Source organism: Bos javanicus, chromosome 3, assembly GCF_032452875.1.
Source record: "Bos javanicus breed banteng chromosome 3, ARS-OSU_banteng_1.0, whole genome shotgun sequence".
Taxonomy (NCBI): domain Eukaryota; kingdom Metazoa; phylum Chordata; class Mammalia; order Artiodactyla; family Bovidae; genus Bos; species Bos javanicus.
This window is the reverse complement of record NC_083870.1, coordinates 99241239-99255525: the sequence shown is the minus strand read 5'-3', so window position 1 is coordinate 99255525 and position 14287 is coordinate 99241239. Positions and strand designations below refer to the sequence as shown.

Here is a 14287-nt window from a genome sequence, read left to right as displayed (position 1 = left end):
GCGGAGATAAGGCACTGCCGCGGGTCCGCTCGCCCCCGATAAGCGCCTCGGCCATTATGGGCCAAATGATTCATTTTAATTTGGCAATTTCACCGGAGGGGAGTGGGGACTGGTTGCACGGCTTTGGGACCGGCCCCGGAATGCGCCACGGAGAGAGCTGGGCGCTCTGTGTAGGACCCGGCTAGTGCAGCCTCATTACAGATCCCGAGGCCTCCCGGGATCCCCCGGCTCCCCACAACCTCAGTCCCTCCTCTTCCAGACACATTTCTCCAACGACTCGCAGCCCAGCCAGACCACAGCACCCAAACGGTCACATCTAACCTTTCCTTCCCTGACATCCATTCATTCTAGTGTCCTAGATACCCGAATTTCAAGGGACAGTTCCTCTTATCCCAGTAAGCTCCCCAGCTCCCACCTCTCCCACTCCCATCCCCCCTCAACCTTGTCTTTTTTCTGCTCTAAAATGGAGCCTGCTTGCCTGAATGTCTGGACTGAGGTCTCTCCAACGGGCTCTAGGGAGGAGGAACTGGTGTCAACGAAGAGTTTAAAATATCCATTCTACTGAGTTTCAGGCTGAGCCCAGAGCTCGGGAACATTTAACATTTTAATCTCACTACTGAAGCACTGTGGGCTTCCCTGGTGGTTCAATTGGTAAAGAACTAGAGACCCTGGATTGCAGGGTTCAGGTTGAGACCCTGGTTCAATCCCTGGGTCCGGAGGATCTCCTGGAGCACGAAATGGCAACCCACTCCAGTATTCTTGCCTGGAGAATTTCTTGGACAGAGGAGCCTAGCGGACTACAGTCCGTGGGGTCGCAAAGAGTCAGACAGGACTGAGCGACTAACACACACCGAAGCACTGTACAAATACTAACTTATTTAGTTCTCACAAACAATTCTAAGAGGTTGATGCTATGATCTTCACCTAACAGATAGGGAAACTGAAGCACAGAGAGTAAAAGTAATTTCCCCAGTGTTACAGATTTATTGAGTGGTGAAACCTGAGTTTGAAGCAAATTTGACATCGGAGTCCTCCAGAGCCCATCCAGAGCCTAGGCTTGGAGGACAGATCTGGGCTCAACTCATTGCAAGAACCCAAATCTGTACTGTGGCCTAGAAATCTGGGTTCTGTGAGAGGGTAGGCAGTGAAAAATCTGGCTTAAAACTCAACATTCAAAGAAACGAAGATGATTGCATCTAGTCTGATCACTTCATGGCAAATGGGGAAAGAATGGAAACAGTGACATATTTTATTTTCTTGGGCTCCAAAATCACTGTGGATGGTGACTGTAGCCATGAAATTAAAAGACTCTCGCCCCTTGGAAGAAAAGCTGTGACAAACCTAGACAGCATGTTAAAAAGCAGAGACATTACTTTGCTGACAAAGGTCCGTATAGTCAAAGCTATGATTTTTAAATAGTCATGTACGGATGAGAGTTGGACCATAAAGAAAGCTGAGTGACGAAGAATTGATGCTTTTGAACTGCAGTGTTGAAGAAGACTCTTGAGAGTCCCTTGGACTGCAAGATCAAACCAGTCAATCTTAAAGGAAATCAACCTTGAATATTCATTGGAAGGACTGAGGCCAAAGCTGAACTGCCAATCCTTTGGCCACCTGCTGGGAAGAAGTGACTCATTAGAAAATACCCTGATTCTGGGAAAGATTGAAAGCAAGAGGAGACAGGGACAACAGAGGATGAGATGGTTGGATGGCATCACTGACATCCAGCTTGCTCAAGCTCTGTGAGATGGTGAAGAACAGGAAAGCCTGGCATGCTGCAGTCCATGGATTCGCAAAGAGTCGGACACGACTGAGCGACTGAACAACCACAAGGCAGTGGGCTCAGCCTATGGAAGGTATATGGATTCATTGTTTTACTGTGGAAGCTCAAATACTACAAGTCATGTAGATCTGAACCTCAGCTTTCTTATCTGTAAAATGGGAGGATAACAACCCCAGAGAACCGTTATGAGGATTATATAAGATGATTTTTAAAAGGTGGTGAGGGCAATAATTTATGGAACCTTGCCTAGGCTGACATCCTACGCACTTGCACATAGGAGTTCTGATTATCATTATAGAGAAGGAAATTAGGTCGTGAGGAGATACGACTTTATCAAAGCTTTCAGTGACCTAGAGGAAAAGCCAAGACCCAAACTCAGTTACCCAGTTCCCAGTCCTCAACTCTACCCACCAGGCCAGGCTTCTTTGTCCTTGTAGCATCTTGGTTGTGAGCTCCTTTTGGAACCTGAGAATTCACAGAACAAGTCCCATTCAAAGACTGAGTCCAGAGTGTGTCCAAAGCCTGAGTCCAGCTCCTCCTTGGCTATCAGGTAACTCTCTATGAAGATACAGTTAATTCAGTGCAGCCTGTTCCCTCTGTTCCTCTTGTGCTCTCTGGTGGAAGTCAGGATACCATGTGGACATGGGTAACTTTACAGAATCCTATGGAAGAGAGGCTACCCATGTCCTGGGGAAAACTCTAATTCCTGGACTTGCCACAAGGCCTCTTCTGGCCCAGCCACACCAACTGCTGGGCAAGGGACTCAGGGGAGAGGTCTCTGTGGTTCACTCAGCCCCAACTCCCCAGGGCTCTAGCCCCGCTTCACCCATTGTTAGTTACCAAATTCTACCCCTTTATTCTTCTTCTCCTTCTTTTAAATATTTATTTACTTGACTACACTAGGTATTAGTTGTGGCATTGCAAGATCTAGTTCCCTGACTAGGGATTGAACCCGGGGCTCCCTGCTTTGGGAGCAAGGAGTCTTAGCCACTGGACCACCAGGGAAGTCCCTGCCCTTTTTTTCTTGAAGCCTCTCTGCAATGGGGGTGAGCTATCGTCTCTCCCTTCTCTGGTTCCTGTTGCCTTTGCTTGGCTGCACCACTAAATAGAAAGGGTGGGATTCAAGTAATTCTGAATTTAAAGCCCAGCGCTACCACCCTTGGGCTGTGGCACCATTGGGCAAATCATTTCACATCTCTGAGCAACTGCAAAAAGGGAGAGCCCAGCCAGGGAATGCTTTCTGAGAATTGATGCCTGGACTGAGATGGGAGAGTGGGCTGAGGGGTAGCTTAGAGGACTAAGCATTGAGAGCCTTCCAGGTAAACCAAGGGCTGGAGGAGAAGAACTTGAGGTTCATAAAAGAAACAGAAAATAGACCAGTAATGGCTGGAGCAAGGCTATGGACAATTCAAAGAATTGAGGAGGGGACCATTTTGTTTATTTGGTTGGGTGTAGGAGCGTAATGTCCTATACAGGATCAGATTTGCATTTCTGGAAAGCTGTTTGGCTGCAAGGTGGAGAAAGGGTGTGCAGGGGTGGGAAGGACGTGGGGAGGTCAGTTCTGAAGACAATGCAGTGATCCAAGGAAGGGGGATTGGAGAGGGGACTAGGGTGTTGCCCGGAAAATGGCAAGAGGCAGATGTAAATGACATGTATTTAGAACACAAATCAGGTCTGTAAGAATTGGGTTGGCAGGGTGAGCGGCAAGGAGAGATCCGAGTTTCTGGCTGTATTTGCCTCGATGGGTGTGTTTTTCCTGGTGATGGAGGTTTGGAAGCCAAAGGGAACGGGAAGGGATTCTGCATTTGGTTTTAAATGTCTCCAGTTTAGGTGTCTTGGAGGAACCGCCAGGCTGTTGGATTATTTTACCGGGCATTATACGACCCCGTCTGGCACCCCAAGGGCTGTGAGCAAGGAACAGGAACAGGTACGGCTTTTGTCAGCTCTGCTGCGCGGGGAGAGAGACGCGTGGTGAGGTGACGTTTCCCCATCCCCCTCTATTCGCGAAGCTCCAGATTCTGACCGTCTGGCAGCCATCGCCACCCGGCCCCCAGCCCCTCGCCTGGGGCTGGGGGCTCGTGACGTCTACACTCTCCCCCCTTCCCGGTTTCCGACGGTCGATGGAAAAACGGAAACGGCGCGCTGAACGGAGCGCCGCCCGAAATAGCATCTGGTGCCTGTCGGTCAGCGCACTGTCCGAGTGTCCGGGAGCGACTGACGCTACCCGCGGCCCCGCCAGGAAATGCCACCCCTCCTCCGCCCGCCCCGAGCAGGGGCCTCGCGCGGGCGGGCAGGAAACCCGGAGCTCCTGGGCTGGGGATGTCGAGGTGGAGGGGACGTAAGGACCCAGACTTCTGCGTCTGGAGTCTGGTCCTGAGAAAAGGCCTGGAGTGAACAGCGAGCCCGGCCTTGGGCCTCAGGGCGTCGTCGTCGCCACTCTCTGACCTGTCCCCCACCCCCACCAAAGGCCGGGTTCCCCAAACTTGAGGCTTTAAATTTTTTGGAAGTGTTTCTGCCTACCCCTGTCTCTGGGTACAAGAGGCAGTCTCTGAACTTTCTCCCCAGAGCTCGTTCCTTGGAGGGATGTGGTGTGTGTGTGTGCACTGTGGTGAGCAGCCAGTTTATTTTCAACACATGTACATGGGGTACTGTGTGTCAGGTGCCAGCCTTAGCACTTCAGAACTATTAATTCAGTTGATCCTTAAAACAGCCCAGTGAGGTAGGGCCTACCAGGACCTCCATTATTGTAGGTAGCCAACTGAGGCCCAGAGAGGTTTGAGCAACTTGCAGAAAACACCCATCTGCCAAGTGGTGGAGCCAGATTTCACACTTAGGACCATCTGCCTTCAGGCTCTGCTGCTTCCAAGGGCAGCAGAGCAAGTTCAAGAGTAAGGCAGTCTTGAGTTCCTGCCCTGCTCCCTCACTGGTCAGCTGTATGTTTCCAGGTAAATTACCTACTCTCTGAGTTTCACTTTTTCACTTCTTCTGTGGAATGGAGATGATAATTGTCTATACATCATCATACTGTTCTTCAATTCAGTTCAGTTCAGTTGGTCAGTCGTGACCCCATGGACTGCAGCACTCCAGGCCTCCCTGTCCATCACCAACTCCCGGAGTTTACCCAAACTCATGTCCATTGAGTCGGTGATGACATCCAACCATCTCATCCTCTGTCGTCCTCTTCTCCTGCCTTAAATCTTTCCCAGCATCAGGGTCTTTTCCAATGAGTCAGTTCTTCACACTGTTCTTAGGGTTTTACTTTTAACAGTGAAAAATCCAATTTGAGATGTCACTGTTTTCCTCTTTCACTTCCATATGACTATTGTCTCTATTTTGGTCCCCATTCCTTGCCTTGGAAGAACCCTGGCCTCTGCCCCCCAGTAAGCACATCTGAGCCCAGAATTCCAAGCTTGAGATGTGGAGAGAGTCATCTCTGTGCTTCCAAACCCAGTGCTGCCATCAGAATGGAAATGCAAATGGAAAAGACCTCACTCATTCATTCAGTAGTTCTCAAAGTGGACCATCACCACAACCTGGGAACTTGTTAGAAGAGCAAATTCTCAGGCCTACCCTCATGCCTACTAAAGCAGAAACTCTGAGAGTGAGGCCCAGAAATCCGTGTTCTAACAGAATGTCCAGGGGATTTCTGATGAGCACCAAAATGTGAGGACCCTTGCTCTGGTTTATAAGCTTCATCCATCTCAAAGGCCGATGTGAAAGAACTGAATGTATTGAGAGCACTGTGTTTCCTGATGTTTTGAAGCCATTTCCCTTTCCCTGAACCCATGCTTCTTATGGGAGCGTCCAGAAGACCAGAAGTGCTCCCCAAAATTATAGAGCCAGTAGTGCCTGAGTGGTGTCTGTCCTCACGAGGAGAGAATCCCACAGAGCTTTGTTAAGTGGTTTTGCTCCCAGAACTGTCAGAAAAGGACAGAACAAGTGTGTGGCCACCAGCTCTCTGACCAGCAAACAGTTGTTCTTGGTCACCCAGACAGGGCCCCAGCCTTCGTGTAATATAAATACTTATGGGTGGGACCCTTGGACAGATGAGAAGGACTTTAGGTGTTGAGCACCTGCTGTGTGTGCCTGTACAGCTCCTTGCTTCTGCTTCCCTTCTATTACTTCATCCTCCACAATAACCCTGGTGGGCCGCTAGCGTGACCCAACTTTAGAGATGGGAAAAACAGGCTCATCTTATCCAAGATGATTCAGCTAGGCATTTCAGCTTGGGTCCCATGTCAGCTTGGACCCAACATCCTTTCCATTCCTGCTGACTATAAGGAAATATTTGCTACATTGGGAGAACTACTTCAAAATCTTGTGATACGTCCTAGTTTAAATCCTTTGTGACACTAAAGAAGATAAACAAATAGCCAAAAATGTCATGGAAAGACGCTCAGGGCCAGCATATGAGGCACTGGTACATATCCGGGGACACAAGAGAAACTAAATTGATGGTGTTTAGGAAGTGGCAGACACATCTGCCAGGAAGTAGGGTCATTTCCTCTGACCCTCAGTTTCTCCATCTGTAATGGGAATGTAATGGGGTGAGGAAACCACAGAATTCCTCTCTCCATTTATCTCATCATTTCTGTCACTCTGCCTCTCATCCCTGCCACCTCTGTCTCAAGCTTGTTCTCTCTCTGTCCCTGTCTCTCTCCCTGGGGCTGCTCTTTTTTTTTTTTTCTGCCCCTGATCCTTACTCCCCTATCACTTCATGGCACATAGACGGGGAAACAGTGGAAACAGTGGCTGACCTTATTTTTCTGGGCTCCAAAATCACTGCAGATGGTGACTGCAGCCATGAAATTAAAAGATGCTTACTCATTGGAAGAAAAGTTATGACCAACCTAGACAGCATATTAAAAAGCAGAGACATTACTTTGTCAATAAAGGTCCATCTAGTCAAGACTATGGTTTTTCCAGTGGTCATGACACAACTGAGCAGCTGAACTGAACTGATCCTTACTCTCTGTCTCTGTGCTTCTCATCTTTGCCTCCTTCCTCTTTTTCAGTCTCTGCTCCAGCTCCCGATGAGAACTCCAGTTTCCCACAGGTACCTATACTAGCAGAGCATCCTGGGTCCCTTGTCATGTTTCTAACAAGTCAGCCCTGACAGTTATAAGCAGGTCTGTGAGCTCTCCAGGGCCAGGGTGATGGGGTGATGGAAAGGAGGATAGAAAGTGAAGGGGAAAGTTTGTAAACCCACCATTTAAAGACACACATGGTCCTACTAGACTCTGTCACCAGCTCGTGAGTCACCAGGAAACACCATGGCAGGAGCCCTCTGTCCACATGGGCTGGGTCCTGTATGTCAGCTCAGAATGCCTCCCACACACAGGACAGAGCCTGATGGTGTGGTTAATTATGTGACTGATTGTTAGACCACCCTAAGCTAGACTTACTCCTCTGCTCCTCAGTAGGTGTTACTATGAAAGTTACATTACTTTTCTGTAACTCAGTTTCCTCATGTCTAAAGTGGAGGCAAAAATAACACATGATTCACAGGATTGTTGGAAAGATTATGAGATGTATATAAAAAGCTTTGCAAAGAGCTTACCACCATTTAATAAATAGAAGCTATTATTTTTTATGAGGAGTCTCTAGTCCACATCAGCTCTGTATTCATGCCTAGAGATCTTAAGATAGAGGCAAAGAATTACAGTGCAGTTTAATCGGTGCACTACTAGGGTGGGGTGTGCAAAGTGTGCTGGGAGCAGACTGTGTGTGTGTGTTGATTCAGCCTGGAAGGATCAGACTGCACATCTAGTTTGTGCCAAGCAATGTCTTAGGTATACTAATACTTTGACCACCTGTTGTAAAGAACTGACTCATTGGAAAAGACCCTGATGCTGGGAAAGTTTGAAGGCAGGAGGAGAAGGGGACGACAGACGATGAGATAGTTGGATGGTATCATCGATTAGATGGACAGGAGTTTGAGCAAGCTCCAGGAGTTGGTGATGGACAGGGAAGCCTGGTGTGCTACAGTCCATGGGGTCGCAAAGAGTCAGACACGACTGAGCAACTAAACTGAATGTCTTCGGTGTCTGGGTGACAAAAAGACACGCTCCCCTTTCTTGGACAGCAAGTCCCTGCACTAGGTTAAGAAACCTGGGTTCTTTCTCATTCTGTTATTAAAAGCTATGGTGGCGGAGCAAGTACCTTCCTTGTCTGGAACTCAGTTTTCTCATCTGCACAGTGGGCATAGCCTCTGCTCGTTTGTCCATCTTAAGTGAACACTTGTGGAGCAGTAGTCCTGGGCCCTGTGCTGGCTGCCAGGGATGGGAGAGGAGGCATACCCCACTTGGGCTACCCTCAAGGAGCCAAGGCTCACTCTTCAGAGAATGGAGAGGCATTGAATGAAATCACACCCATGATCGACGGCCTTTGGTGGCATACAGCTGGGTGCTTTGCTTCTCCTGGATTTGTGCCTCCGCTGTCTTCTTTTCCCAGGACTGGGCCCTGGGGCCCTGCTGCACGGAGTGGCAGGGGGAGAGGAGACGTGGGTAAATTTACTTGGTGGGTAAAAACACCAAGTAAATTTCCCCGAAGGAGACAGGGAGAGCCAGGGACCCTGGTTGGCCTGGGATTTCCAGCAGACCAGGGGTTCCTGCCTCAGCTCTTTCTCCTATGGTCCTTAAACATCCCTTCATTGTGGTTCCGACCACACATGTCTGGGTTTCTGTGTTTCCTACTGAGGCCCCCAAAGACAGGGACCTTGTCTGGCTTGTCCACGTCCCAGCTTATCATGGAGACAGAGCAGGAGGCACACAAATGTATGCTGAAGAAACAAGAGCAACAGAAATGGAGCTGGAGAAAGAAATTGAGGGAGGGGGCGATGAGCTTAGAGCAGGGAGAACTGACCAGTCCTCCTGGTTCTAGAAACCAATGCCAGAAAACGTGCAAGTGAGTCCTATACAGCCCTTGTAGGAGAGAGAAATTGTTCCGTGATTACACAAGCTGTGGCTTGCAGCCCCTTCTTGGGTGGCCCAGGGAATGCTGGCCTTGATGGGGGTGGGGTGCTGGACTCTCCCTGGCTCCAAGGTACTGTCCATGCTGGGGAAGGGGAGGGGAGGGAAGAGTCACAGCACACCCAACCCCTGGGGTGATTCTGGGGGTTTGGAGCAAGCCACTTATCGGGAGTGACTCAGCTGTGGTCCCTGGACCTGATCCCCTCCCAGCCAGCATCCATCAGCTAGTATCACCATATCAAGGTAGGAACTAGAGCTTTAGGGAAAGGAAACACAGGCTTCCTTCAATCAACCCTCTGCTCTTAGGGAGAAGGAGGAGAAAAAGGAGAGAAGGCAACATGTGCTCTGAAGCCAGACAGGCCCAAGTTTAAACCCTGGCTTCACCTGTGTGCCCTCAGCCACAGCACTTTAGCACCAAGTCTAGTCCCACATAATGCTTGCGTGAAGAGCGATTGTCAGGCTTCGAATCCTGGTTCTTCACATTGGCCGTGTGACCTCGGGGGAAATTTCTTAACCTCCCTGTTCTTATTTCCCACTCCCTAAAATGGGGGATACTAGGAGTATCTACCTCACACTGTTGTTGTTGTGAGGAAGAAGTAAGCTAACAATGTAAAAGGGCTTAGAACACAGCAGATGTAGTCAGTAAATGTTAACTATTGTTCTTCAGTCTCTGAGTCATTATGGTGATTAGATGAGAAAACAAATATAATTGTGCTTTCGTCTGTGACCTGAAGGATCGGCCAGGCAGCAGGCGAACTGTACTGACTCTGCAACAGGCAGTCTCTGATTTTCAGAAGGATCTCTAAGGATAATCCTGTCATCCTTTCCCCCTTCCCACAGCCCTGAAGCAGGATCTTGTCACTCGGGGCAGTCTTTTCCTCTGCTTTGATCCCACTTTTCTGTGATCCCGAGAACCTCTGTGAGTGTTTGTGTGTGAAGCTGCGGCCTTGGCCGCTGTTACCTTGCAGGGCTGGGTGAGGCCTGATGAGACTCTGAGTAGGACGAAGATAAATGTTTGATGAGTGTGATGCGGCACGCGCAGAGGCATGTTTACCATGGCGGGGTCTGCCAGAACTTTCTCTTTTTTTCCTTTTGTTTCCAGTAGTCCAGCACAAGGCCCCAGACAGAGCGGGGACATTCAGCAGACCTGGATAAGGCTAGCATACGTGGTCCTGGTCCTTAAGAACCTCCCAGCCCTGGGTACTCACAACCAGCGTTCAAGCTGGCTGTCATCATTTGCAAGAGGACAAAAGGAAGACTAGAGAAAGGGGAATGGGAAGTCAAAAGGGGGGAAAAAACTCACTTTCCTGCAGGGTGGGGAGGAGTTGTGGGGCAGGGGTGCCTCTAAGCTGCGTTTTATGAGTTCATAGGGCTTTAAGCTCCTGGAGGGTGTAGCGGCAAAGGGAGCAGTTGGAGTGTGTGTGTTTGTGCACGTGCCCATGTGCACACATAGCCTTTTCCTTCCTTTATGGTATAAAGGGTAATGGGGCGGGGGAGGGGAAGCTAGGTTTGATTGTCTGGCACCTGATTTACTGACTCAAATACCACAGCATATGATGTGAACTCAGGCCGGAGTCCCGTGTTCCAGCCCAAGCACTGTGCTTCCTAAGCTGTGTGAACTCGAGTGAGTCCCTTTTCTTGGAGCCCCTGTGTCCTCATTTGTACAGTGAGGACCAAGTGATTTCTGAGGGCCCCAGCAGCTCTGAAAACCTGACATTGCCGTTTCCATTGTGTTTTTAATTAGTTCCTCCTGTCCTCCTGGTCCCAGACCTCCCGTGAAGAGGCAGGACACAGGGCTCTTCCCCAAATCCATCCTTTTCCTGGAGCTCAGCCTCTTACCAGGAGGTGGGAAAGCAGGATTTCCTGTGAGGATGTTTTTTGTGATCCAAACAGTTCCGGTTTGGGGAGCAGAGAGGAGACAGGGAACATCTCCCAGGCTTCCAAACCCTTAAACCCCTTTCCCTGGGTTTGATGTTTTCACACTGGAATTTGAGCTCCTTAAAGGCAAGGAATGTGTTAATTCAGAACTGGAGGAAGACACATCAGTACCTCTTCAAACAGATATTATTACTCAACATTTTGTTGGTGAAAACAGGATTCTTTTTCTTTTTAAATTGTTAAATAGTAGGTATTATTAATAGTAAGGAAATCTTTTCCTCATCGACGATTGTAGAAACCCTTTGAAATACTTCAAGGCCTGGTTCTAACACTCTGTCTTTCCCTCCTTTCCCTCCTCTGGACTTCTATTTCTTTTTCTGCATCAACGCTTATAATCACAGCATGTTAGAGATACACAGCTAACCCCTTCACCTCAATAATTCTCGGAAACTAAAGCCTAGTGATGTGAGGTGACTTGCCCATGTCATGGAATTTGGAGCAGAGGGACAAGAGGAACCCAATTGTTGCTGACTTCTAATTCAGTGTTCTTTTTACACGTATATTTTTTTCCTTTCCTATCTTTGGTTTCCTGCCTCAGCCCCCTCTTCCAATGCCATACCTATTCAGATCTCCATGCTTTCCAACAAGCTGTTCCCTCTTTCAGAAACAGCACATCTTCCCCTACTCTTCCATATTGCTCCTGCAAGATTCTGGAAAAACCTGGAGCATTCTCAAGATAACCATCCCCCCAGCTTCTCTTAATATATCCTCACACATCATATAGTTTTATTATAAACTCTACGTCTCTGTATGGCTAATGGTTGCATGTGTCTCCCCATTAGATCAAGATCTTACAGGACAAGCTGTCTTGTTCATCACATTAGACTTGGCATCCAGCTCAGAGCCCAGCAGAATCAACATTAAACACCTGCTGAATGATGAGGGGTAAAAGAAGTGCAGGTGAGGAGAGGAAGAACAGACGGAAAGGCTGATGCTGGAGTGGATGCTATGGAAGGACCAGGTTAACTCTCAAGGTGTGATCTTGGCCCAGTTATACCTCATTTGTGTTTTGTCTCATCATGTGTACAAAGAGGTAAATGATGTCTGCCACACATACTCCCGTTGGGTTTTGGTTGTGAGGATTATATGAGGAAATGTGTGGGAAAGCACTTTGAAGAGTGTGAAGCAGTCTGCAAACCTAAGACATTACCATTAAATTTATTTTGCAAGCATAAAGGTCTCTCGGTTAAACTAGGTTATGCTCACAAGAGTAACGTCTAGAAAACAAGGGCACAGAAAAGTCTTGCTCCTCTAACTTCCTGGGGCCCTGATAGTAGTACCATGACGTAAAATCATCGAACTCCTTGTAACATTAACAGTGCTGGGGTTGCCTACTTCAGGACTTTGTCTATAAAAGCAGTGGTTTCTGGTCTTGGCTAAAGGGCAGGGGGACTTTTGGGGGCGGGGGGTGGGAAAATAAGGCCAGTAGCTTGGAGGTCAGCACATATCTGAAATAGCACTGGCTGTAGTATTCAAAAGCATTCATTCAAGATCTGGGTTTCGTAGGAAGCTCTTCCTGAAGTCCTCAGGCCTCAGATAAGTTGCATTTCTCAGTGGCTTAATAGGAGTTTGAGCTTGAATCTGATTACAGTTTACTTGTGTAATTTACTTCCCTAAGGTCAGTCCCTCAAGGATTGAGGGTTACCAGCTGGGGTCAGCCAGGCTTAAATGCACTAAGGTGTGAAGTGCTCTGCACAGTGCCCTGTGAGCACGTGGTTAAGTCTTAAAAGATGGAAGCTATCGCGATCGCTCCACTGTGTCTCCTCAGACTGGGTCACTGGTTATGGCATTTCATCATACGCTGTCTCATACTGTTGTGCCACTGTTTCCAGTGTGTATCTATTTTCTCTGAAGCCTTTACAGCTGGCAAAGGCAAGGCTTATGTCTCATATGTCTACATCCACTTCTGTGGAGCTTATTTAGCACGGGCAGGGCAGGTAGAGGACAAGAGAGCATAAAGCGTAGAGGAGGCTCAGAGATTGAGTGAAGGGACATTGGATGAAGGGGGGTGGAGGTGCCAATCGGCTAGGACCTAGACTAATAGGTTCCTTTCCCAGGTAATAGAAACTCCATTGTTTCCTTATTCCATTTGACGTAACACCCATATATCTATACACAGTGTTGTGTGGGACTGAATCAAAGAAATTCAGACAAACGTCACTTGAGAGGCAATCATCTCGTCCTTAATCCAATTTTTCCAGTACTAATACTTCTTCCAAAGATGCCAAAAAGCTATCATAGATACTAATTTGTCAAATAGCTTGCGAAGTGAAACATCTTCTTAGAGAACTTCTAGAGAGGCTTCAGTAATGGTCCCTCTTCTCTAGATGTGTTTTTAGTTTTTATTGTTGTTTAGTCACTAAGTCATGTCCAACTCTTTTTGCAGCCCATGGACTGTAGCCCACCAGACTCCTCTATCCATGGGATTTCCCAGTCAAGAATACTGGAGTGGGTTGCCATTTCCTTCTCCAGGGGATCTTCCCAACCCAGGGATAGAAGTCACATCTCCTGCATTGGTAAGCAATTCTTTACCACTGAGCTACCTGGGAAGCCCATTTAGTTAGTATTTTGAATTAATCTTCAGTCTAAATTCAATCTCCAAAACTGCTAAAGTGTCTTATCAGAAATCCTAAATTAAATGTGGTAACAGAAGTGATAGAATTAGATTTTGCCTAAAAAGTCTCAGCTTCAGGACTTCCCTGCTGGTGCAGTGGTTAGGAATCCACTTGCCAATGCAGGGACACAGATTTGATCCCTGGTCCAGAAAGATTCTACATACCGTGGAGCAACTAAACCCACGTGCCACAACTACGGAGCCTGAGCTCTAGAGCCCGTGAGCTGCAACTACTGAAGCCGGCCTGGAAGCCAACAGCCTGTGCTGCAAAACAAGAGTCACCACCTCAACGAGAAGCTCGAGCACCACAATGAAGAGTAGACCCCGCTCACTGCAACTAGAGAAAGCCCACACAAAGCAGTGAAACCTGGTTCAGCCAAAAATAAATTATTTTAAAAATAAAGTTTCAGCTTCAGTTTTCATTGTTCGGATAGTTTCTTGTTTCATGTGACAATTACAGGATTCCCAGTGATAATGGTAGAGTTAATGAGGCTGTCATAAATTAGCATTCTCTCAGATTTTAAAAAATAATATGCAATATAAATTGTACTTACACTCACTTCTTAGGTGAAACACTGATGGCTAAAATGAAACAATGCACTTGAAGTGGTGATCACAATTCCATTACTTAAAATTTTACTCTAGTGAAACCTATAAGTGGATTTTGAAAATATTTATTAAAATAACCGAAGTCCCAAATGATGACCAATGGGGACAAAACACTGAGAATCATGTGACATTTCTACATCTGAATTTTAACCTCAAAGAGCAATGCAACAGGAAAATGTGCACTAACTGGTCCCTGGCTCCTGTTGAAAGCAGCAGACAGCTGTCATGCTACCATACTTCTGCTGGCTAGCTAAACTGGTTCATCAGATTATCATCTCAGAGGGCCCAAGCTGGGTATTTAGAGACCGAAAGTCCGTTTCTTTGCAGTTAACATCTCAAATTTTTATACAAGGCTATGATGTCTTAATTTAA

General features: G+C 47.6%; 1 long non-coding RNA gene across 1 annotated transcript; it reads left to right on the top strand.

The window, feature by feature from the left end:
- Positions 1-6723: 6723 nt before the first annotated feature.
- Positions 6724-13244, top strand: LOC133244633 (uncharacterized). The gene is made up of 3 exons (XR_009735463.1): positions 6724-6839; positions 11475-11666; positions 13079-13244. It is a non-coding gene; the product is annotated as an uncharacterized LOC133244633 (long non-coding RNA).
- Positions 13245-14287: the final 1043 nt, after the last annotated feature.